The sequence below is a fragment of the Netta rufina genome (genome assembly GCF_964035555.1).
Source record: "Netta rufina genome assembly, chromosome: 2".
NCBI classification, from domain to species: Eukaryota; Metazoa; Chordata; class Aves; order Anseriformes; family Anatidae; genus Netta; species Netta rufina.
The window spans coordinates 66,552,925-66,578,836 of NC_140124.1; the positions used below are offsets into that span (position 1 = coordinate 66,552,925).

A 25,912-nucleotide genomic window follows, 5' to 3' on the forward strand; every position below is an offset into this window, starting at 1 on the left:
ACAAAGAACAGCACGCCACACAAATGTCTACAGATTGCTTTGCGCTTTTTTTCTTTTTTTTTTTTTTTCTTTTCCTTTTGTTACCTTGCCTGAAAACGGGCTGTGCCCCCAGCGTCTTGGCGGGTCGGGTTATTTGTTTGTTTGTTTTTTATATGGGGCAGCTGCTGGCCGGTTTGTTTATGTGGCGGAGGGCACGCTGCTGCTACAGCGCAGCGCCTGTCTTCCTGCAAGACATGGTCTCTGCCTCCGCCTCCGCCGCGGGAGGAGATCCGCCGCGATGCTCCCGCTGGTACTACTGCTGCTGCTGCTGTCCGACCCGGGCCGGGCCGGCTTGCCTCGCCCTGCCTATCCCTGTCCCGGCCCCTTCGTGCCTGACTGGAGTCCCTACCGGTCGCCCGCTGCTCTGCCTGTCCCCCGTCCTTTATGCGCCGCGCTGCCCCGCCGTACTGCCTGCCTGCGAGTCTCTCCCTCTCCCTTTCTCTCTCTCTCTTTCTCTCTCTCCCCGCCCACGCAGTGTGGTGCGCCCCGGCCCGCAGACGGCGGCGCCTCTCGTGTCGCTTCTCGCCGGCTCCTCTCAGCGCCACCACCGCCGCTCCGGCTCGCCCTGCCTCGGCCGCGCAAGCGGCCACCTCGGAGCGGCCCCGCACCCCACCGCCATTGCGCCCGCTCGCCCTGCCTCGTCCCCTCTCCTTCCTGCCCGTCCCTCTCCTCAGAGGCACCGCGGCTGTCTGTTTGTCCCTGCCTGTCGGGCTGTGCGGCATCATGTTCCTCCATCGCACCACCGCCTCTACCCACCCCCCGTCCCCAACCAGGAGCAGAGAGACAAAGCAGCCGGCCGGCACTAATGAGGAGGAGGCTCGTTCATAACCCTCCGACTCCTCGTTACGCGCTCCCCATCTCCCCCCGACCCAAAATCACGGGGGAAAAAAGCGATCTCCGACCCCCTGAGAACAGCTTTGGTGAAGGTGTGGGGAGGGTGGTTTTAATTATTATTTTTGCTGGTGAAAGCTGACAGCGTCCGCACTGCTGAGCCAAGCTGCTGAAAGGGGGCGGCGGGAGGGAGAGGGAGGGGAGGGGGTGAAGACTGCAGCAGATTTTGGGTGGGAGCAGATAAGCCACTTAAAATGGGGCACATGATCCCCCTCTTCCTCCCTTCCCAGCGTTGTTTCCATCTAGGACCTTATTTGATATTTCTCCAAGAGCCTCGCTGCACACCATCGAGGCAGAGGGAAACAGACATTTCACCAGCACACACATTTCCAACACATAAAACCTCTGCTATCCGTTGGGGGGGGGAGGAGGGGGGAAAGCCTCGTTTTACCCAATTGAATACATCCAGGCATTCATCCTACTTCCAGCAGAGAAAAGGGCATTTACCTTTTTGCTAGGTGGCTATTAATATGCAGTAAAATTATAGCTGTACAACGCCAAATGTAATTGCCATAGATCATTTAGAGCAGATCCAGCAATTCAGCTGCTGGAAACACATGCTCTGTGAATAGTCATGCATCTGGTACAAAGCCCTCTACTACAATAACCTGAAAGGAGACAGAAGCGTCTGGTACTAGCTGCAATTAGTAATCCTATAGATGAAAAATAAACAGTCAATAAATATAAAGTAGCAAGATACTACGAAACATAGTGATTGTTTCTGTCTACAGTGATACAAAGAGCCCAACTCCCACAGACAGACAATTCTTATTTAAAATATACAGTGAAAAATGCACTCTTTTCATTATGTACTTTCAAAAAGTCCTTGTTTCAAAATAGAGTTTTCCGCAATTAGTGACTGTAGAAGAACTCATGTACCAGTTGAATGCAGACAAATATACAGACGATGGAGGGAGGGAAATGATGGCTTTATTAGGCATTATCCTGGCACCCCTGGAATCCCTCTTTTCCCCTTAGCAGTGAACACCTGCTTTTACTGGGGACCGCTGAATGGACTCAGACTTGAAGAATACAGCAAGCAATGAACCACACCAGGGTGAGCATTAGCAGAGTCCTGGTGCATGCCTCAAGTGATCAGACGCATTCAGCCATGCACACCAAAATGTGTGCTGCTAATGCACCTCCTGGTGTGGCTTCCTCCTATGATAGTTGAGTGTGGCTCCATCTACTTTTGATTTTGTTATTTAACATATCCCCACGGTATCCACTACAAGTTGCTCCTGAAAGTAAGAAGAGTGGCAGAAAGGCTATATATGGCACTACACTGAAGTGTGCAAGAGCTGGTGACTGGGGTAAAGTCCATTCTTTGCTTTTGAAGTGGGTTGTTTTTTGTTTGTTTGTTTTTGTTGTTGTTTTTTCTTTTTCTTTTTTTTTTTTTTTTGTTTTGTTTTCCAGCCATCTCCATTGCAGACCAAGGTTTATGGATATCAAAATATATGCCTTGAGCAAATATATGCAAAAAAATATGCTTTGAGCATGCATTGAAATGCAGAAGACTTTGCCTGGCTTCTGCACATCATCCCTTACCTCCTAAGCAGGCTACCCAGCTAAGGGGAGGGAGGGACCTCAGACTGCATCAAGACGTGAAAGGGGTACTCACTCAGTAACTTCACTAGATGGCTCATAACTCACCTGCTTGTAAAGCAGGTGAGTAGGTGTGAGGGGGCTCCTTCAAAACCTTGCCCCAGTCACTAGATACAATGAACGTGTAAAACAGCCACGTGTCAACAGCTTCTTTCTCACAGTTTGGATACTGGGGTGTCCTCAGAGTGGGAAGTGCTGAAGCTGTACATCAGATCTGGAAGTAGATAAAAATTCATCCAAGCTGTAGTCCTCACAGTTCAGTCCACTCTCCTGTGTGGCAGAATGTGTTTGGGGCAAGTTACCAAATGCTAAAAGTTGCCAGCTACAGTAACAACAAAGAAAATACGCAAAATAAATAAAAATCATCATCCTAGCTACTGTCTCAGCTCAGAATGGTGAACAGCATCAAAAACAGCATGGGCAAGGAGGTGGAGAAATTTCTCCTTTTGTGGAGAAATCATGTCAGATCATCCAAGAGTTAGATATGAATCTAATGGAGTATGCACCTTGCTTTTTCTGGACTTTTCTTTGCAGAAAAAAATAAAACAGACATAAAATCACAATCACTGCACAGTCACAATCACAGCATCTGAGAGGTGGGAAACCATGGCAATGGTTTGCTGTTGTCTGTACTGATCTGTAGGCATGCACAGGGATAATTGTTCATTTAAGCTTCATGGAAGTCAGCAGGAGCTGTGTGTTTAAGCAGGGCAGAATGTGATAAACTCCTAAGGTCCCTGATAACTTCTCCTGTCTGTTGTGTAGCCAGACTTGGGGAAAAAAAAAAAAAAAAAAAAAAAAAAAACAGAGAGAGAGACATGAGACTTGGTTCTCCAAGTACTTTTTGGAATAAAGCAGCCAGTTAACTTGCAGCACATGCTTTCAAAAACTCTGGTCTTGTCAAGTGCCTTTGTGCAACAGGACCCCCATATGACAGTGAGGCATACATGCACCATACATGCACAAAATTCCAACAGGCAGCATCAACTTGAGGTGTTTTTGAAGCATGACGTCAGATTGTATTACTTTTTCACTGTGGGCATGCTTTGCAGCTATGCTCACTCAATTTCACTAAGAAATCAAGAAAACATTAGTAGGCTTATGGAAACAGAATCAGATTGGAACGATGTGATGTTGGACAAACATACAGAGATTCGTGCAGTTCTACAACCACAGGAGATTCCTGTAATAGAAGGCATGCAGTGTTTCTTAATAAAAGCTTGCATGACTGGTTGCACATTTCTTCTGCCTCTAGTTATTTTTCAGTGAAACAAAGCTAGTATACAGTCTGTTTTGGAGTTACGGAATGATTCAGATTAAGGCATTGCAGTATAATAACCTGTTGATGTATTTTATCATTATCCTCTGCAAAAGAGATCAGTGTTAGTAGTTTATTTTAAAGTGTATTTTTTTCCCATTTTTGTACTACGTGTTACAAAAAAATTAATCACGCATAATTTGCAGATGGACTTAAAAATACTGCACTTATATTTAAAATGGCTCTTTACACTATGTAAATATAGCTAAACTGCTCTAGTCTCAGACACTTTTCAGGAAGAGCTGAAATATTTATTTCAGCTACAACATCACAAGTAAAGGAAAATTAACCAAGTGATTTGTGTACAGCTTGTATAACAGTACAGATTGAAGAAGAAGGAAGAAGAAGGAAGAAGAAGGAAGCATTATGCTCACTGAAGTCACTGAGAATTTTGCAATGGACTTCATTAGGATTAAGAACAGGTACCTAAATCTAAGACTCTCTTTGGAGGAAGATCAATGAACAACCCTTTAAAAATATAATCTGTTGCTACAGGGGCTGAGGAAGATATTTTTTCTCCCACTAAAAGGAACACACCATTTCTTTGTGTTTGACATTTCAAATCCTCTCTTAGTTTCTTTTAGAAATTGCAAAGTGTTTGATGTACCGTATCTATGTATCTTGAAAATGATATTCCAATGTGGAGTTCCTCATCCCACCAAAATAAATAAATAAATAAACAAACAAACTCTGGTCTTCTGATCCCTTCTAAGACCAGAAACTGCAGTCCCTGTTCAGCTGTGACTCGCAAAAGAAAATGAGCAGGAATTTGAACTCTAGCCTTGAGAGCTAGCATTGGTGCAAATGGTCTCTCCTGTATAAGCTTCTTGCTTAATTTATGCTTATAGGCAGAAGGACTGAGGACTTTCAAGTCACAGTGTTGGAGGGACAGTGGATTAAATGGATTTTATGGATTAAAGGGGGGCTGGCATCTTACAAAGGATATTCAACAGTAAGTCAAAGGCCACACTTTAAGTGAAAGGGCTCAGCCTGGTATCCTCCATACATTCAAAGAGCTTTGACAGGTTAAACAATTCAGGCGGTGGGTAGTTCTCAGTTGCTCTGAGCAGAAGCCCGTCTCTGATAACTTAGCATCACAGTATTTTTGGGGGTTTGTTTTATTATATGTACATGCAACATGGATGTTAGAGCAAAGAGATGAGATGTGCAGTGGTGAGTGAGCAAAAGAAGTAAGAGGAGAGAGTCAGCCAATGAATGCTTTGGTGTTAGGATGGGCCAGAGAGATAATGGTGAGAAAAAGAAGAGGAGGAGGAGAGACCCAGGCAGGGAGTGCAGTGAGCTGGTTATCTTGAGATCTGTGACTCACTGCAGGGAATGCACACTACCCACGTACATTAGAGTATTGTAGGGGAGAAATCAAGCTGAGGAAATTCCTAAGTCTTTCGACACAATTTATGAGCTTTAATAATGGCTCAGGGTCACCTAAGAGCCCAGGAATAGTTTGGATCACAAATATGAGTGGATCAAAGGAGACATGACAAATACAGCATCTCCAGGGGAGTACTTACAGTCCTCAGCATAAGAGCCATAAGTATTGCAACTTCTCTAGCACAAAGCAGTTTCCCTTCAAGATTTCACTAAGAAAAGTTGTTATTGCAGCCCTTTGTCTAAAGCTAAGTGTAAAAGGAAAGCTTTCCTTCCAGCACACCTAGAAAGCAGACACTTTTATTTATTTATTTATTTTTCCCCTGAAAAATTTTCAGCTACTATAATAACACATGGACAATACAAACATTCAAAAGTACATGGTCTATCTACATGGTCTATCTCTCTCTCTGCTGAATCATCATTAAACCTACATCATCTGTCCTTAAACTATCCTGGCAGAAGCTGAGGGACTAGGGGGCTTCCTGGGTGAGAAAGTGGATACAGAAACAATAAAGAGGAGGAAAAAAGCAATTTCGAAAAGAATACCCATTTACCCTCTAGAAATCCTGCCAGAGCAATATTAAGTATAGCAGTAAACCATGGTTATGGGATTGTAGGTCTGGTTTAACACTCAAAAGCAACATCAGTATGTTTTAGAGATAAACTTAACAGCCCTAAGTAGACAAAGAACAATCATACAGACTGTGAGGTATTTCTTTTCAGCTATTTATTTCATGCTGTGAGGAGTGTGGGTTTTGGTAACATTTACCAGTTCTCTGTTCTGTGTTTTGGTCAGGGCACACAAATGCAACCCAATGTACTGTCTGTTATATAAGCAGTAGTAGATAGCGTAGATCAGATACAACGGGAAAACTTGGAGACTAAAGCTAGCAAATTATCTGGAGGTGAAGAAAAGATGAATTGCTGTGCTGATTGGCCCCTGGATCCCAGAGTACTTAATAACTACCAATTTCTCCATTTGAAATCCCCCTGAACATGTTGTCCTCTTAACTTCTGCTTCTAGAAACATCTAGGCTTCTCTGAAATGCAACAACTTAAGAAAAGGCTCCCACTGACACTAGGCCCAGGCCCATCTTGCAGAGATTTTCACACATGACTTAATACCAAACTGGCACGTTGATATTCTGCAACTAAATACCACTTGGGGGATTTCCTTTACAATGTTTTGTTCTAAGAATAATGTTTAACTTCTCCCATCACAGCCACTGGTATTGTGGGTAGTCACATCTTAAACATTATTGTACCAGTAATAATTAAAAGAGAAGTCTCCTAGTAATACATCTTACATAAACAGGGATGAACCTGCTAGATCACAAACTATTTCTCAGAATCTGTACACAAATTAATATAAAGGTTGGAATTGCACATAGCATAAGGGGGAAAAGGGCTAGTTCTGCAAAATTATGACTGTCTACACTTACCCCTCCCTATCACAGCTTTATTAACCTGCTCTGTTAGAGGAGCAGCAAACAACAGGCAGGGGAGTTCAAATTTTGGTCATGAACTCTGCACAAGAGGAGACGAAGAGACTCTCCACAACAGAGGAAGTTAAGAGTATGTGCCAAAGAACAGAAATGACCTGACATTTAGAAAACAACAAGCAAACAAGTAAAAAGCCCACTCTGTTCTAAATCATTCATTCCAAAATTAGCACTTCACAAAGTATTGGAAACAATGTAAGACAGTTTCTTTTCTTTTTCTTTTTCTTTTTTTTTTTTTTAATACCTCATGTATACCACCATATTAGTTTTGTTTATGCTTGATAAAAATTACCAAGAAAGGCTCAGATGAAACTATAATGTTCATAGTCGGCATGACTCTACTTTGGATTGTCATATCTACAATCTCCAACAGAAGCAGCAGCCCTACAGTAAACAGAAGAATTCCTGCTCTGTGTCATTTTAACACCCTCTCGAGTTCTGTCAGTGGTGATAAAACCAGCAAAAATGGGGCCTTTGTCACACAACTGGGGACTCTCAGAGGCTTTTCAAGGAGCTTTGGGTTAAAACTGTACTGAGGATTTTTTGAATCCGTTTGATAAGGTTTGGGAATTGCTACATTCCCCAGTGGGCTCTTTATTCCTCTATCTGACTGCTGTTGCAGCCTTAGCATGAGTCCTGTCCCTGCGAGCAGAGTATATTGCTTTCCAGCACACCCTCACCTCTCCAGCTTTGCTCATCCGGGACCACTGCTCATTTCCAAAGAATCTTATAGAATGAGTTTGATTATCATCAATTTAGCAATTTGCAGTGTTTCTCTTGAACACTTTGGAATCAACTTTTACATCAGAAAGTCTGCTGCAGAAAAGAGACAGTAAGGAATGGATGGCTGCTGATACAAAAATTAGGTTCATTCAGTACAAAGTGAGCAGGGGCATTATGAAATCCCATCATGATGCAGGTCACAGACTGAATGCTAAGACGGACACTTAAGTTTCCACTACTTTGAGGTCTTGGACTGGAGTCTTAGGTATAGTTATTTCTCAGTCATTGCCCTTAAATTAATACAGTTCCCCCAGATTTTCTCCAGCTGCCTTCTCTTTGTTTCGCCTTGCCTTATCCACTAGACATATTTAAATTTTCCATTGTTTGGAATCTACATTTTTTTATACCCTGTAATTATAGCTTTTGCAATGTGCAATACTGTATAAAGTCCCTTCATTGAAAGAGCAGAACATGGTAAAATTTTAGCATCATATAATTTCCCTTGTAATGTTAAATTATTTTATTTCTTTTCTCCCTCCCCTCTTTTTTTTTTTTTTTCTTAACCAAAAGGAAAGAAAGATTCAAAGTGCACATACAGAGGGAGAGAGGGAGATGGACAGAAAACTTAACAGTGTCATAATACCACACTACATCGCACCTTACATTTATTGCAACAACAATATTGCATCAATGACAGAACTCCCTGTCTATTGCTTCAGTCACTCAGTGTTGGGCTCTGTACTCTGCAAGGCACTACTGGTTCACAAATACAAACCTCCTCATGTGTTTGTGACATTGTATTCTCAAATATCACATCATAAAAAAATATTAAAATAAAGCTGTTCATAACATTTTCCTGTGTACCATCTGGGCCTTGCAAGAAAGCTGACATTATCTGTCAAACTAAAGATAACCACATTTTCTCTCTTTTGTATCGTTAATGTTTGTCATCACAAATTTCACTTTAATGCTCCAATTACATTATGACATTCTTACAAACTGAATGGCACTAATGACTTTCATTATTATTTACACACTTCCTTAATTATAAGGCTCTCCCTCTCATTCACAACATGTTCTCCCTCATAACACTCACCCTGATATAAAGCTAATGAATTTTAAACTTTCTATTACATAAAAGCTCATGATTAATTACCCAGCTTCCCGATCTTTTTATGATGTACAATACAGGCCTCTCCTGCAGTGATGTAGTAAAGTGGGAGAAGTAGGGAACTTTTATTCTCTCCTCAGTGAAAGAAAATAGAGAGATAAATAGAGTTGCTTTCTCTTTAAAGTAGCATATGCAAATTTAATTGAAAACAAATACACATCAAACCATTCCTCAGGAGAAATCTAAATCTCTCTATATTAACAACGTGTAGTAAACAGGATAATAATACCTATTATTATCACCTTTAATTTTTCATGAAAACAGTTTTTTAATCTACTTCAAGCAAATGAGACGGTAGAAGTAAAAACATATGGCTTTTATATAAGACATCTCAGCGTTATATGCTGTGTCACCAAGATCAACTACTTACGTGTTTTTAATTATTCAAAATACTAAAATACCGGACTCCTTCACTGATAAAAAAGACAAGACAAACAAACAAACAAACAACAACAACAACAAAAAACAAGAAGGTTGCTCCACACCAGATGAAGGGCAGTTGTGACAAATATAAATTACTGCACTTTGGACTGACAAAAGTAATACAATAAGCCAGAGCCTACAGAAGACACTGTGAGTGCACTGAGCAGGCTAGCAATGAAATTCAGAACTCAGTATTTAGACTGAAGCTTGTACCAGAGGCTGCAGAAGATCTGCATGTCTCAGCGCCTCCACTGACAACAGCAATTGGATTCTTGCAGCCAAATTTAAATTTATTGACAACCATGGGGGAAAGAATGGGTTAAGTAAAGTGTGGCTTCTCTTACTCCATTTGCTAGCTAGTAACTTTGATGTTAAGATTATGGGGAACCACATAAAAAAGTTATTTCTTGCCAACCCAGGGGGAGTTGCCTTTTATGCCTCTCCCTGTTAGTAAAGCAGGAAGCCAATATCTATGCAAATATACACATAATCCAAATAGGGATATTGTTCCAAAAGGGACTGAAGCACATACTGTCACAACTGAATCTGTCTAGCCAGGTATGAGCAGCATATAACTGAAACCATGCATGGAAATACCTAGAAACAGGAAGATCAGTTGCTGTTAATCTTGATTGTCTTCATGTAAAATCATTTTTATGCTTAGACACATTAATCTGGAAAGCCCATGCATTTTCTGATATTATCTAGGAATAACTGTAGTCTAAAGAAAACTATAGAGTCCTTGGACTTCTTCATGTACTTGACTATTAGTAACGGCACTTACACAGAAGAAATGAGACATCATAGAGCAAGATACAAATGTACTAAAACAGTTGAGCTGATCTTTATACAAAGATATCAAAACGACTAGAGAAGGCTGATAATAATGTCAGAATAGGGAAAGTTAGTCACAGATTAGCAAGTGGTACAAGGGTTTGAGGTTATTCTAATTCATAATTCTATGGCTTATTCCTAATGCAGAGAAACCTTGTGAAATGTCCATATAAAATGACAACTTAAAAAAAAAAAAAGAAAGAAAAAAGAATCCTACATGACATTATCCTAATGCTATGTAGCTTTCAATAATAATTTTGTTTATTGTAATATTTGTGATTGAAAATTCTAGTTGTTTAAGATAATTGTGTTTATATCACAACATTCTCCTGAAAATAAACTCAGCACAAGTCCTCTGAGATTCCTTGTGAAGAAGAAGAAATATATTAAACTATTTGAAAGTAAGATAGGCATGGTGAACACCAGCCTTGGTTCGTATCTGTGACTGTATTACAGGGCCATGAGGATAGGGCAGAGAGAAAGGTGAGATACCATTATGCAAGCAATTAGTGGCAGTGGGGAGTAATCTGCTGAAGCTTGTTCTTACAATTGATTTTGGTGTTACACACTACGAGATCTCCACAGCCCAAGAAAGATGAGCTATGCATCACCTGAGAAAGCTGCATGTGAAACAATATCATTAAGCAGGAGTCAGGTCTTGACTTCAAGCATCAAGGCTCTGTTCCTGTTTCTACTTTTTATTTAATGTCTGATTTTGAGCTATTCAGTCCATCACCTGATGCCACTGTTTAACTTTCACACCTGTTTCTTCTGATCTGCCACTGTTTATCTTTCACACCTGTTTCTTCTGATCTTTCCTATGGCTATTGTAATTCCAGGTAAAGGACTATCCATCAATGTGAGTTTACATAATGGCAGTCTGCAAAAATGTGACATCCTACATCCTACTCTGAAAACAGTCTCATTGAAGATGATGAGATTTTTACATTGATCTCAGCAGCAATCTTGTTTGCCAATAATATCATCTGTATGTATTCTTCTGAAATGTTGGTATTGATTAACACAGTTTTTAAAAGCACAAACAATAAATTATTCATTTTGATTTATAAACTAGTTATAGTGTTTATCACAGGCGGAGCACTTCTACACAAATCAGAATACTTCAGAAAATAAGCCAAAATAAACCAGATCAGATTTTCCCTGCATTATAACTGTAATCACTTTCCTACACACATAAACCAAACTGGGAATCTCTTTCCTGAAATGCCTAAGAAAAGAGATGAGCCTTGCAGACTAAGAAAGCCAGTGAATCCCATTAAAGAAAGTACCTTCAAGGAAAGCATCTTACTAATAGCTTCCTTGCAATAAAGGCAGTAGTGCCCCTGACTGTTTCTAATACAAGTAAATTGGACAAGTGGTACTAAATCCGCAGGAGTAAAATTACAAAGCTCACCAATTTTTGATAGAACTGTGCATCACTTGAGGACCTTGCTGAATTTGATTCAGGACCAATCAAGATAGACAGGGACACTTGGAAATACTGCAAATAAGGTGCTTAAGTCACTATACCCTGCTATAGAGAAAAGCGCGCATTAAAGAGATGAATTTTGAAAACAAACAAACAAACAACAAAGGTGCTGCACTAAAATCTTAGCTGTACAAGTAATTTCTTCTTGTGTGTACCATTCTTACTACTAGTACAATATTTACATTTTCCATGTCCTGCCTTTCTCCTACCAGGAGCTGGCAGCTTTTAAGATCGACTGCAGGGATGGGGCAGGAACCCAGCTTTGCATACCTGAGCATCACAGCCAAAATCAGTGTGCTCATTTCCAAAACATCAGCAGGGGAGTCATAACATGCCCACCAGTAAAAGCATCACAAACCCCTAAATAACTGAGCTCTTTCCTTTTAACTGCTGTGCCCAGCAATATTTTTCAAAGATGAGCATTTCTCCAGTGTCCCCTGTAGGCCTTCTGTGCCCTCCCAGTCCTTTTGGTAATGCTCCTCTGCAAACATGACAATAGCTGTTAAAACCATACATATCCACATAGCCATTTGAGAAAATGAGCAGAATTAAACAGTGTTTCAATTCAAGTCTTCTCTGTGACTTTTATATAACACCTGTAAGGAAGGCAGCCAACAGCTGCCACAATTACACTTCTCTAGAAGATGACCTGCTTAAAAAGCAAGAAAAGTTAGATTTTCTAGTGATGTTGGACTTGACTCATGATGGATGAGGGCAGCATACATTGTAGGTCCTCAAGATTCATGTTTTATACTGTCTGTTTCTTCTCCATCATCACTCCCATTACACTTTATATCTTACCAAAAAAAAAAAAAAAAAAAAAAAAAGAAGGAAAGAAATTTTTAAAAGCAGGTCTTTCAGATTATGTTTACCCTTCTGCTCCTCCATGTTCCTGTCCTATGTCCCATGCACTCTTTCTCCTTATGCACTCTTTTCTCTCTTATGGTTTAGTGGAGGACTGGTTAGTGTTAGGTCAGAGGCTGGACTAGGTGATCTTGGAGGTCTCTTCCAACCTAGACGATTCTGTGATTCTGTGATTCCTTTTCCTTCCTTTCTCCATATTCATGCCGGAGGATATATCATGATGAGGTTCTCTCATCAATTGCCTGACTCATTGCCTTATGGCAGAATATTGCCATGACTAATGACTAATATGACTGCAGGATTTCCAAATGTCATCCTATCAGATCTTACAGATTGCCTATTAACTATTTTTTAGCCTTACCAGGATTAGCAGGGTAGCAAAATAAAACAGTTTAGTTTATCATAGTAAATTCATTTCAGGCAGCCGATTTCTGTTTATAGGTATAGGCTAAATAAAATGATATAGGCCATCATATTTCCGAACTGAAAAATGCTCCATTTGTGAGCAGCTTTTCCTTATAATACTCAAAATGTTCATCTGCACAATGAATAACAAATAAACAAAAAAAAAAGTGGATGAACCTTCCTAATTCTTGAGAGATGGCAATTGATATTTACATTCATACTATGATTCATTATAAAGAAATGTGTGAAACTGCCAAGACAAACAAATACTGTTAGATATATTTTGTTTGTGGATTTTTGTTTATGCATACTAAACATTTTTTGATTCCACATTACAATTTTTTGTTGACAAAAGGAGTAACACAGCATATTTCCTCTGCAAATCCTCTGTCCCTGTAACTGAAGCTAATATTTGTCCTTTTGGTTACATGCAGTTATTCTATGATAACAACCTAGTTTTCTCTTAGGCTGACCTGAAAACGACATACAGATTTTGAATGCTAACATTTGTTTTGACAATGATAAGGAATTATTACAAAAAGTAATCACTACCAGTGATCGCAAAGAGACCTGTAGATGATTTTAAAATCTGACAGTGTACAGACAATGCTTTGCTGTAATCCTAATGATGTCTAAATATGGCCAGCGTTATTGACAGACAGCTACATGAGTACTGTTATTGTTTTCTTGCCACACTGTGGTGGTTTTATCTGGGTGCACAGCCGAGTTCCACCATGGCTACTCTCTCACTCCCCCTCCTCAAAGGGAAAGGGGGAGAAAATACCTTGAAAAGGGCTCAAGGGCTGAGATAAGAATAGGGAGATGGCTCAACAATTATAATGATGTGCAAAACAGACTCAGAGTAGGGAGACAGTACGATTTATTGCCCATTACTAACAAGCTAGAGAAGTGAGGAACAAAGGAAAGAAACCAAAAATGCCTTCCCCCCATCCTGCCTTCTTCTACCTCCTCCACCCAAGTGGCACAGGGGAACAGGGGAATGGAGGTTGTGGTCAGTCTATAGTGCTTCATCTCCACTGCTCCTTCTCGGTCACTGTTTTCCCCTGTGCTGTGGGGTCCCTCCTACAGGACACAGTCCTTCCCAAACTGGTCCAGCGTGGGCTTTCCATAGGCAGCAGCTCTTCAAGAACTGCTCCAGATATGGGTCCATACCATGGGGTCCATCCCTCACGAGCAAACTGCTCCAGCATGGGTCCCCCATGGGCAGCAGCTCCTGCCAGGTCACCTGCTTCTTTGTGGTCTCCTCTCCACGGGCTACAGATCTGGCTCAGAATCTGCTCCAGCAGGGGTCCTCCACAGGCCACAGCCTCCTTCAGTGCAGGTCCACCTGCTCCACTGTGGTCTCCTCCACAGGCTGCAGTGTGGAACCCTGCTCTACCATGGTACTCCACGGGCTGCAGGGGGACAGCCTGCTTCACCATGGTCCTCACCACAGGCCACAGGGGACTTCTGCTCCAGTGCCAGGAGCACCTCTCCCCCTCCTTCATCATTGACCTTACTGCCTGCAAAGCTGTTTCTCACTCCTCTCTCTCTCCCAGTTGTTGTTTGGTAGCATTGCTGTGTTTGTTTTGTTTTGCTGTTTTTGTTTTGTTTTGTTTTTCCCCTCTCTTAAATATGCTCTCACAGAGGCGCAAACAACATCGCTTGTTGGCTCGGCTCTGGTCAGCAACGTGGCCCTTGTCTAATATGGGGAAGCTTCAGGATTCTTCTTGGAGAAGCCACCCCTATGGCACCCTGCAACCAAAACTTTGCCACATAAACCTACTACACATACTCATTCATATTGTATGGAACTGCAGACATTCTGACTCTTGCCTTTTTCAAATTCCTGCACTGTCATGAACAAAGAACTTGCTAATCAGAGACTGCTGATACTTCCTCTGGTAATCAACTGTTACATTCCTGCACTTTGACCATTCCTGAAGACAAAATTCTACAAGTTCTCTTGCACAAAATTAATTCTGGCACTGACAAATTTCCCAGGTATCAATTTATAACTACTTGCCCTCTTGATCAACTCATCCCCTTGCCACTGAAGACAAAATGACATCAATGTGAAACAAACATCCTCAGAGCTGTTGTGAGAGGGGTGAAGTGCTAGGGAGTGTCAGGTTTTTTACTGCTGAGTATCAATGAATTAACAAGCAGCGTTATCTTGTGTATAAAAGAACAGAGCATATAGCTAGAGAAGGAGGTATAACATCAAATTGGGAAGTGTACTGTAAAGATTAGTGTGTTAAAAAACTAATGAATAATGTCACAAGACCTTCAACTTGCTAATCTTATTGAGACAGCTTGTTAGATCATCAGATTGCCCAGCTGAGAAATCTGCTTCCATTACTGCTGTGTTTGTGGTGTCAAACCCAATTAGTATTTCTCCAGATGAGTTTTCATTCATTGGATTTGGAAATGCAACTAGCAAAAAAAAAAAAAAAAAAAAAAAAAAAGCAGTGAAACTGGATTTGTTTCCCTGTTTCCCTTTGACTAGCAGAGTTTTCTCTGTATTTGGGTATCACAAATAGATGGAACACATACCAAAACTACATGTAGTGCTAGTAACTGCCACAGGTCTGCTGCTTCCCCACAGCCCTGCAGGCTTTAGCTTCTCTAGTACCTAGCCCCCAGTAGAGGAGCAGTAAGGAGCTCCACCATATTAAACTGAAAAATCCGACACAGCAGGAAAATTTTCACCTGTCTACTGAACCAGTGAGAATTTGCTGTCAGCCCTTATCTCAGCCACAATAGGGTATTGCCTCCTTCCATCTGCCAGTTTTTCTTGTTCATTTTGTATGTTGTTTTTGTTTGTTTGTTTGTTTGTTTTTTCCCCAAAGCTGGGTACGCAAAGGTTACCATCCTGACTCCATCCTGTTGTTCCATCCTAGCATGTTCTCATCAGCTTGCCTTATCTTACAATAAAGTAGAAGTCACTTCATCACCAGTATTTGCTCCAAAGCCAGCAACTTGTAGAAGAAGGCAGAATTTTAGCAGCTGGGGGTGAAATCAGAGCACTGGTGAATTTATGCCACTGATTTCAGCTGAGACTTAATTTTTACTGTCCATCCTTACAAGAGTGTTATACAACAATGGTTAAGGTTTAAAAATTGCTCATTTCATGGTATGTAATGAAAAACTTCTATCTTAGCCTCATGCAGTGCACCTAATAAACTGCTGTAGAAAACTGCTGAAATATTAAGGTTATTAAGTCGTCTCCATTTTGAAGAGTAAACACTATAGTCATTTTATATTATTTTTTTCTTAACTCAAATGCAAAACTTTCCAGGTGTTGAGTTTGTAGTGAAATTTCCAATATTCCCAAAACATTATGAGAAGAACCTGCAAATTTTAAGTAGCAGCAATCAATAAGGGTTGAGAAATATTATATTAAAGCATATATCTCAAGCCCATGATCCTGACATTCAGCACGTACTCAGACATCATCTTATTTATCATTTTTCCTACTATGTGAAAGCACAACTCATCTTGGTTTGACTGTGGACTATTCAAGCATATTATTCAACTCCTCAATAAGATAAGCAGTTTCTAATGGGATTTAGAACTCGAGGTGCAATGCAGTCAACATCAAACACGGGCATAAATCTCTCGCAGTAAAATTCCTATTTGCCATCAGAAGAGGGGAAAGGGTTGTTTGTTTGTCTTTAAAACATCCATAGCTCATGATAGCAAAGGTTCTACATTTAGGAACATGCTGTAAATTAACTTTCTGTTAAAGAAGCCTACTCCCTCCAGCTGAACTGAAATTCTTCCAGTTGATTTCTTCCAGGTTTTTAGCAGCCAGATAATCTGAATGTTCAGTTTCATATCTGTTATACAATTGCTTCTTTATTCTGAGTCATTTGGTAACCTCTAAAAATAGTTCACTCATCTTGAATTAGAAGCACAGTGTTATAGATCATGTAGACAGAAAAGCCTATCTCCTTCCTACTGCATAGCCAATGTGCTACAGGGCTCCAGCATCAGAAAAGTCATTGCAGTGTATCGTAACTTTAATAGATGTTACTGCTGGCCTCTTTGAGAACTGGAAGGAAAAATAAAAGAAAGAAAGCAATGGATTACAGGCCAAAACAATTGTTTGATTCCAACAGTAAAACACTGTGTGTATGAAGGTGGGCTATGAGGTAAAAACTATGTTTATAGCAGCACACTGCTGGGGCGCAATAACCATTTTTTCAGTTCAGTACTCGGCTGCTTTTATTGCAGCTGGAACAGAAAGTGATGTTGTTTTGAGCAATGGAGGAACTATATGTTTAAAAACAAACAAACAAACAAACAAAACAATTACTGATGGAATCAAAAACTTCAGTTTCCAGATCTCCCAGTGATGTCCAGCAGATTGAAGTCCCAAGACTTCAAGAATAGATTTATTTGTTGTTCTGTTAATAACTAAACTGTTATTTGATACTCAGCAGTAGGTGTTTTTCTAGGATTATTCCCTCAGGTAAATTAGATTCTCTTTTGTTTTGCTTTTTTAGTTATGTGATATGTCTCAAGAGAATTATTTTCCAGTAAAAACATTTGAAATCAGCTCAGCAAGCTGGTGAAATGAGAAACAGCAGCTGGAAAAATTACAGAAGTCCAAGTGAAAGTATGCTTTAAAACATAATTTAATCAAAGGCAGACAAGATCAGTCATGACATTAGAAAGGACTTTCAAATGAATGACAAGTCACTGTTAGCTAGCCAAGTTTTGCTGAGAAAACAAACCAATTTATCTGATAATAAAGAAGAACAACAACATACTGGAATGTCTTGCATACAGTATAAATGCAATCACCGCAATTAATACACCAAAGAAGAAAACAAATTGATATTTTTTCTTTTGTTGCAGTTTGTGGGAATTTCTAAGGTTTTCTATGTAATTCCTTATAAAAAGAGACATTTAGTTACTTTTGTCCCAGGTCTCCCCTTCTCTTATTCTAAGAGGATCATAATATTCATGAGATATAATACAGACTGTAACTTATCACTGAGATGGCAAATGGGTTTATTTTCCTCATCCATCTCAGGCCTTTCTGAAAGTGTTTGTTGCTATTATTTGATAATCTGTTGCCATATAAAAGTTCCCTGACCTTTCATATGTTCATTTTTGCAAACTGTCTGCTGTGAGCTTTCATCTCTCTCTTTTCTTTTCTTTTCTTTTCTTTTCTTTTCTTTTCTTTTCTTTTCTTTTCTTTTCTTTTCTTTTCTTTTCTTTTCTTTTCTTTTCTTTTCTTTTCTTTTCTTTTCTTTTCTTTTCTTTTCTTTTCTTTTCTTTTCTTTTCTTTTCTTTTCTTTTCTCTTTTCTTTTCTCTTTTCTTTTCTTTTCTTTTCTTTTCTTTTCTTTTCTTTTCTTTTCTTTTCTTTTCTTTTCTTTTCTTTTCTTTTCTTTTCTTTTCTTTTCTTTTCTTTTCTTTTCTTTTCTTTTCTCTTTTCTTTTCTCTTTTCTTTTCTTTTCTTTTCTTTTCTTTTCTTTTCTTTTCTTTTCTTTTCTTTTCTTTTCTTTTCTTTTCTTTTCTTTTCTTTTCTTTTCTTTTCTTTTCTTTTCTTTTCCTGGTAGAAATAGAATATTTCTACCAGTAAAAAAGGAAATATTCTATTTCTAAAAAAGGAAATACTCTACTTCTACCACTAAACTAGGAGATCCTTCTCTGCTGGGCTGGAAGAAAGGAAACCTCTCCTGGCCATTCTGGAATGAGAGAAGCAAAAGCAAGCCTTGCCTGGCTGAAGCAATTCTGGAATGAGTTGCCTTTTCCTACAGGCTGAACAGCAGCAGAGAAGAAGAAAGAGTTGCCCAGACAGAAGCATTGTAAGTCATTACTCACCTTGTAATGACAGCTCAGTATATGAAGCTAAGTCCATTTTTTACCTATGACTCTATCACACGAGCCAAGTCACAGGGACAGAATTAACACATTATCGGAGGGAAGGCTCACTATCCATTTGCTGTAACCACTGCACTTCCCATAATTTTCCTGACCCTGTTTTCAGAGTAAGTGCACCTGGTGTTTGCTGTTGTCTTTGACAGGACCCATGCCTGCTCCACAGTATATGAACCCATAGTGCACTGAATCCAGGTGGTGAAAGGCTCCACAACTATCTCAGCAGTTATTGTGCTCTAGACTCATTGTGCCATCATGCCACATGCCAGGGCTCACTTCACGTACACAGAATCAAGCCATAAAATCAGCTCTCTGGTTAGTTGTAATTTAGCCAAATCATTATTTTAGATATTTGAAGTGATCCCTTCTACCTAAAATAAAATAAAATAAAATAGTAGTACATTCTGCTACAGAGGTGCCATAGAAAGTCTGTTAGGATTTGAACCAAGTTCTGGGTTATATAGATGCCATCAGTTATGCTCACAAGGTCTACCAGCTCAAGAAGATTAAAGGACTGCATAAGTGGAAGAAGTTATACTGGTCTTCTTGTTCAGCCTCTTCTATGGCCAGCAAATAACTTCAGTTCCTATAGCATGACTATCTATCTCCTAGTTCCTATAGCATAGCCTAACTATCTCCTAGTTTCATGAAAAATTCCAAGTGAGAAATTTCTTCTCCCTTTAGGTAAATCTTACAAATATTAAAGTGTCTCCTGGGGTGTACTGTGCCAGGGTTAGGGATTTTCCTTTCTTGTTTTTACTGCAGTTATATTTACTGTAAAGGAAGGGACATTTGTGAGATGCACACACACACACACACACAGATGTAGAAATTGCCATAGTTGATCTGTCCCTACCAGAATCTTACCTCTGATTTTGAAGTGAACTAAATACTCAAATAACTCTTCCCAAGCTCTTTTCTAGCACTAACTTACAATATTTTTCCTTATCCATATGAATGAAAAATATCCATGTGCATGAATTTTGCTAATAGTCCATAGCATTTCTTTTCTAATTCTAAACATCCTCAATTATATATTCCACCAGCACTGCTATACAGAAGTTCTTCTACTGTTTACAACTTTTAATTGCTTTATATACTTCTATATCTCCTCTGAGCCTTGTTATTTCTAAGGTAAAGAGATTTTTCACTTCCTACTAGAGCTTTCCTATGCCTTTATTCATTGTTGTCATTCCTTCCCAATACATCTGCTAATCCCACAGAATCCTCTCTAAAACAGTGACCTGTTCTATATAGGTTATTCCAGGTTAAAGTGTATTTCTGAGCCTATAATGTCATGTCAACATTTACGTTTACTGTTCTCAGTCACACTCCTAATGAACCCTAATTAATCACTTTCCTAATTGATAACCACAAATGCACATTGCCAATACACCTGAAGTTAGATGTCCATTTTCCCATCTTAATACTGGTAATACAAAAATCCCGTAAGGGCTGCCTAGTAAACAAAATACCTTTTTTAAAAGATAGCCAAGATTTCAACAGTCCACTTCAAAACAAGGCTCTGAAATATTGCAGGAAGGACTATGGGAGAAAGGGTGCATAAGCCACACACAAACAAAAGCTTGAATGCTCTCTCTACGCTCTTCCCAGTCTCCCAGTGGCTGTGAAGCCACCAGCAGCTCAGCCTGAAAGAAGGCAAGCCATCGTACTTCCTTCTCTCTCTTCTGTGATAAAGACTAATAGATAGTTGAGATGCAATTTTTTTTCCCAAGAACAGTTTTAAGAACCTCAGACTTTCTACTACTTCATTATGTGGCTTATATTATAATTTCAGCCCAAATATTTGGAGCCAATGCTTTATTTGTCCATATATCCATATATATGTGTTAATACCGAACATAGTTAAGTTGATAATGCAGTAGGATTTAAATTTAACCTTCATACAAAAGAGTTTTAAGAGAAACATTCAAAATGGCCTTTTGTTGAGACAGTTTATTTTGGGCAATTAGAAATCAGTGAAATTCTTAACAACATAAAACAAATACCCTTTTGTATAATCTGATTGTATGCTAAGTGTTCTTCACTTTGTTACTTTTTCACATTACAATTTCCTATATTTTTCCTTTTTTTTTTTTTTTTTTTGTTTAATTCTGTGAGACAAAAGATGAAAGCAAAATGAACTCACAGTAAAGACTGAGCTCTAGTGAAGCAGTTGATTGGCTCCTGAGAGAGTTATTGAGAAAACTCTGCTAGCTTTCATTTGTTTCATGAAAACTGATTATTGCTAAATGATATTTTAAAATCTTGTGTGTATAATCATGGTACATGTATTATGCAACCTTCATTTAAGGTAGGAGGAACATGTGAAATAGTTTTGGAAAAAAAATGACATGAATCTACACTCTTTTATTTTATCATTTTTATGATTTAATAAAACATTTTCTTCACCAAATGCAGTTAGTAATACTAGTAGCAACTCAGTGGAATGCTTATGGATATATCTGAAGGTTGCAGTACCCCCTAAAGAGATGTGCAGAGAGTATTTCAAACAACCTCAAGATGTTTTAGATAAAGAAGGCATCTTGTTTACTTTGGGATTGTCAAACCTTTTGGCACAGGGGAGCATTTAAAGGCTTGCGTATACATTCACATGTGAATATATATACACAAACACGTACAAGCTAGAAATGTGTCCCCCCCCCCCCCCCCCCCCCACACACACACTTTTCTTAATCATATAATTTCAGGCCTAATTAGATTGTTTGGCATTGTGGCACCACTGCCTCACTAAGTTATCTTTTCCACCCAGAAAGAAGCCCCAGTTCTGTGGGTCCCTCAGCACAGGAAGCACGGAACAGGGGTTACCGTTCATGCCCAGTGCTCCTCGTGCATGGCTGTGCAACGTGGGCTCAAAGGCAAGAAACGCACCGTGCCTAGTGGGGCTAGCGGGCCTGCAGCAGTCCTCCTAAACTCTTGGTAAATCTTTGCTAATGCTATCAGCTGGAGGTCTCACCATACACATCGCAGAAGTCTGCTCTCCCGGCTCCTGCTGTAAAATTCTTATTTCCTCTTTCAACAGAAAGAAAGCATTACAAGCATGAGTCACTGTTGGGATGCATGCCTCGACCTGATTTTAAATAGCCACCTCTTTTATTATTATTATTATATTTAAAAGAAAAAAATCGCCATTTGTAAAAGCTTTACAAGAGTTTTATCTCTCATCAGTCTCAAGAACTTCAACATATCAGAAATTTTAAAGATAATTATAACAAAATTTCACAGCTTTTACTGTTTTGTCTTTAAACAACCCTTGCTGAAATACATTTCTTGTACTTTTCAGAAATAAAACGTGCTCCAGGATCTGAATTCAAAACATGCAATCTGACTTGAAACTTCTGTGTTTCATGTAATCTGCGATACAAAATAGATAGGTGTATGCATATGTTTTCCATTAAATTAAAAGTATATTTTTCTTCTTTATCAAAACTGCGAGAAGCTGTAAAATTCACTTTCTACCTAAATCTGCCAGAAACAATGGTAGAGCTAAGCGTGTGAGTTGATGAGATTTTCTATCATTTAACTTTCTAACATGCTTCACTGGGATATTTCCTGAAAAATCCAGAGAAGCTGGAACTGTGCATCTCAGCTGGGCTTTTTGCCTTCCATTTTGCTTCATGAGAGCAAAACAATATAAAGAAGCTATATTCAAGGAGGCTGCTGAGTTATTGAATTGTTGGTTAACTTTTATAACACACAACCTTAGAAAATAAATCATATCAATGATTTGGCCTGCAGTACTTAGAATGTAAAGCCAAAGTACATCCAGCATAGTACCATAATGACTGATTGATGATTTCTTTAACAACAGAACTGTAGACATCAATACACAGCTGGCCACAGAGATTCATGAAGGATAGACTTTACAAAAACCTGCTGCTCTATTCTTCAGTTTCTGGTATTGACTGGTTTTAAAATGATATCAGATAACGGCTTAATTATAAATAGAATATTTAATTGGACACCTGCCCCAATCTCATTATCTTATAAATGATATATTAGAATGTGTAATTGCTGTTGATAACAAGATTTCTCTTCAGGCATTTTATTTAGCGTTGATTCTGTCCACTATTTAGCTCTACTATTTACCTAAGTCCCCTTGAAAAGTTAGTTGTTTTTTTTTTTCTTTTTCCAGCAAGGCAGATTTCTTTCCTGGTGTTTACAATCAACTGCTTTCCAAATCCCTTTTATATGCCTAAGCAGGATCATTACAATGGACAGATGCTAAAATACCAACACCCTCCATTGTGAACTCCTCAAAAAATATACAGTTTTTGTAAATCACTATACTGGCATAGTGAAACACAGGTTCAGGGCCCAAAAGTGCACACGTGCACACACACACACACACACACACAGATACACGCAAACATGAGCAACAAGACAGTAACTGTACACGAGACAGTAGTCAAGTATTTTGAAGATTTCATGGCGTTTTTCAGTCACTGATATGCACATTCATCTACCTGCCACCTTTCTAGAAAAAAGATGTTGCATCTGGCAGAGACTATGAAGCAAGATACAAGGAAGAGGTAGGAGCAGAGAGGGGAGCAGTCCCATGAACCCTGCTTTTTGGTAGGTGCTATGTGACGGGGGCGAAACTGGAAAGACAATGTTCAGCATGAAGGAGCTGAGGTTGGCATCCTAGGCCACGCAGATGGGATGGGAGGGAGCAGTGCATGAAGAATGGGGTGAAATGCTGTGAATGGGACAATAAAGACCTGCATGGTCAGGAAGACTTCCGGGCATATCCTAAGGTTGCTGTACCAAAAGAGGAACCCCTCTGTGGGCTTCAGTGTTTGTACCTGTGGAGTGAGGAGGAAAGGACTGGGCCACTTTTCTTGGTGTCTGCATTACATGTGAAATGGAGGAGGGACAGCTTGGTTGCCAGAGACAAGGACAGGCAATTAATAGCAGAAACAGGGGGTGACATGCATGTATACTATAAGTTCTTCCTCAAACTATTTTACTGACTCACTTTCCTAATGCCATTTGCCAAAATATCCACATTCTTCATCTGATAGTAAAAACATGCTTTTCACCTTTTTGTTGTACCATGAGTAAATTCTGACTTTTCAGAAAATGATCGCTTTTTATTTATTTATTTATTTCTACTGTGAAATGATGCCTCCCATGCACACATACACACACAAAACACAGTCTCCTGCTATTTAGATATAGCACGCCCTAAAATGTTAATTAATAATGCAAAAATGTTTTGCCTCCCTGAACAACTGAAAAGCATCTTAAGCTGTGCTCCATTTTTACTTTTTTTTGTTTGTTTTTACTTTTGAGCATGTGTCTCTACATTTGTGGTTAACTTAAACCTGCTGCTCTATTACATGATCCTTCCAATTCCAATTAAACTCCTAACTGATGGAGGTGGACCTTAATGCATGACATGCAGGATAAATAAAGTAGAGAGAATACTGTGAACAGCAGTAGTAGTATACAACTGCAGCATTTCACTTCCAGCTTACCTTCTAAGAATATCCAAATATCTTGATTTCCCACCATGGTCTCTTCACTTCCTTTTATTATTATTATTATTATTATTATTATTATTATTATTATTATTATTATTATTATTATTATTAATAATAATAATAATAATAATAATAATAATTTACTGATTACTACTACACATCATACTGTAGTACAATGACAACAGGAAATTGCACCTGCTACATGAATTATGTATGCTGTTTGCAAAACCCCAAAGAAAAAGACAGGAACAGCAAATGATGTGCCTTGAATGGTGATCTGAAGGTTACTTGATGTGGCTCATGATTCTTGCCAACAGAAGTAAGCTCTATTGGAAAGGAGCATTGATACCTGATGACAGGAAGCCCTAGTGATGCTCTCTGACAGAACTGCCTCCTTGAATGTTGTTCCAGAAGAAAAGAGGAAAAAAAGGTCCACTAGGCATGAATTTCATTGCCGAATGTCAGAGGGTGCCCAGGAGATTTACAGATTACCTAAAATGTGACAAAATAAAGGATGAAAGGTGATTTTGCATACATTCGGGATCTAAAATGGACCCAATCATTGTGGACCATCACTGACTAAATAAATAAAATCTGGAACGTCAAAGGAAGCCATACAGAAACTCAATAACATGTATCACAGTATATCTTGTAAACTGGTCACTTCTACTTTTCTCTGTGTGTTCTTCTTTGGTCTTAAGGTAATTGCATAGTACAGTTAATTCCTAAAACAAAATTAAATGCAACCATATTAATGAACAATTGTACGGTAGGAAATACTAGACCTTTACAGAGCACATCAGATAATAAATGACATTTCATGAGGTCTTATGCAAGATAATAGTTTGACGGAATAGGTACGAACGGAATATAAACCAACTTTTTTCAGAAAAATAAAGGTACTTTTTGTTTTACATTCCATGTCAGACTTTTTTTGCCTCCTAGATGTTTCTGTTTGTCACCAAATTTCGTTATAAAACCCCAGCTCCCTGTTTCTTCAACTTTGCTTCTCAAATGTTCTTCACAGGACCAAAGATGACTTTCTGCATCAGTACAAAAGACAGTTATTAGGGAAAAACAAACAAACATCTAGAGGAAACTTTGGTGTAGCAATGATAACCATATACCACCCGCTCTCTCTTGTTGCTTAATTTATTTCTCCCTGTCATCATGAGACACAGTGGAAGAAAATACCCAGGTGATTCTGACTGGACATTAACACCAATGCATATCTCACTTACAGCATTACTCAAGGCTAATGATTTTGACTAAAAGGCATATAACATTATTATTCCTGACATTATCAACTGCTTTGCTCATTTCCCTAAGTCACAGATACCACTGTGGTGCTCTTAGCCTTTTTTTTAAGTTATCACACAAGCTCACAAAATAAATCAGAGCTGTATTAAAGAAAGTGACATTTCAGAAGCTATGAAAAATGCTGAATGTTTCTGTTTGCTGTTTTATATTGTATTTGAATTGTCTCCTTGAAAACCAAAAGCTTTAGATTACTCAGGAAATTGAGTAATCTTGACACGTGGTTATAAGAACCCAACATTCTGAGTACCACTATGTTTTCTGTTGCTTAATAAAAATAGAAGGTTCTTCGTAGTTCAAAGGAGCTAAACAAGTTTTGAACTTAGATTGGGAAGCAAGCCTTCATAAATTTATTAATCTTTTCTGCTGTGTTCCAACCAGTAACAAACCATTCAAGACTTTCTCCTTAACTCTGACTTGACACAGGAGGTAAGGGAAAAGATCCACATTTGCATATCTGCTCCTTTTTATACTTTTACTTGATGTCATGAGATTTTCTTTCCCCTAAGGTAACTCAGGTTTCTTTTTGTTACCCCACA

General features: G+C 39.1%; 1 protein-coding gene across 24 annotated transcripts in view; it reads right to left on the reverse strand.

Moving 5' to 3' along the window:
* The window catches only part of ARPP21 (cAMP regulated phosphoprotein 21), a 206,522-nt gene that overhangs the window by 146,536 nt on the left and 34,074 nt on the right, over positions 1-25,912 (reverse strand). The window contains exon 1 of one of the 24 annotated variants that reach the window (XM_084283187.1): positions 2,584-3,019. The exons of 21 other annotated variants lie outside the window; for them this stretch is intronic. The gene's annotated coding sequence lies outside the window, so the exon portion shown is untranslated. Of the gene's footprint in view, positions 1-84; positions 612-2,551; positions 3,020-25,912 lie in introns of those variants that run through there. 2 more of the 24 variants (XM_084283165.1, XM_084283166.1) reach the window with 2 other exon arrangements.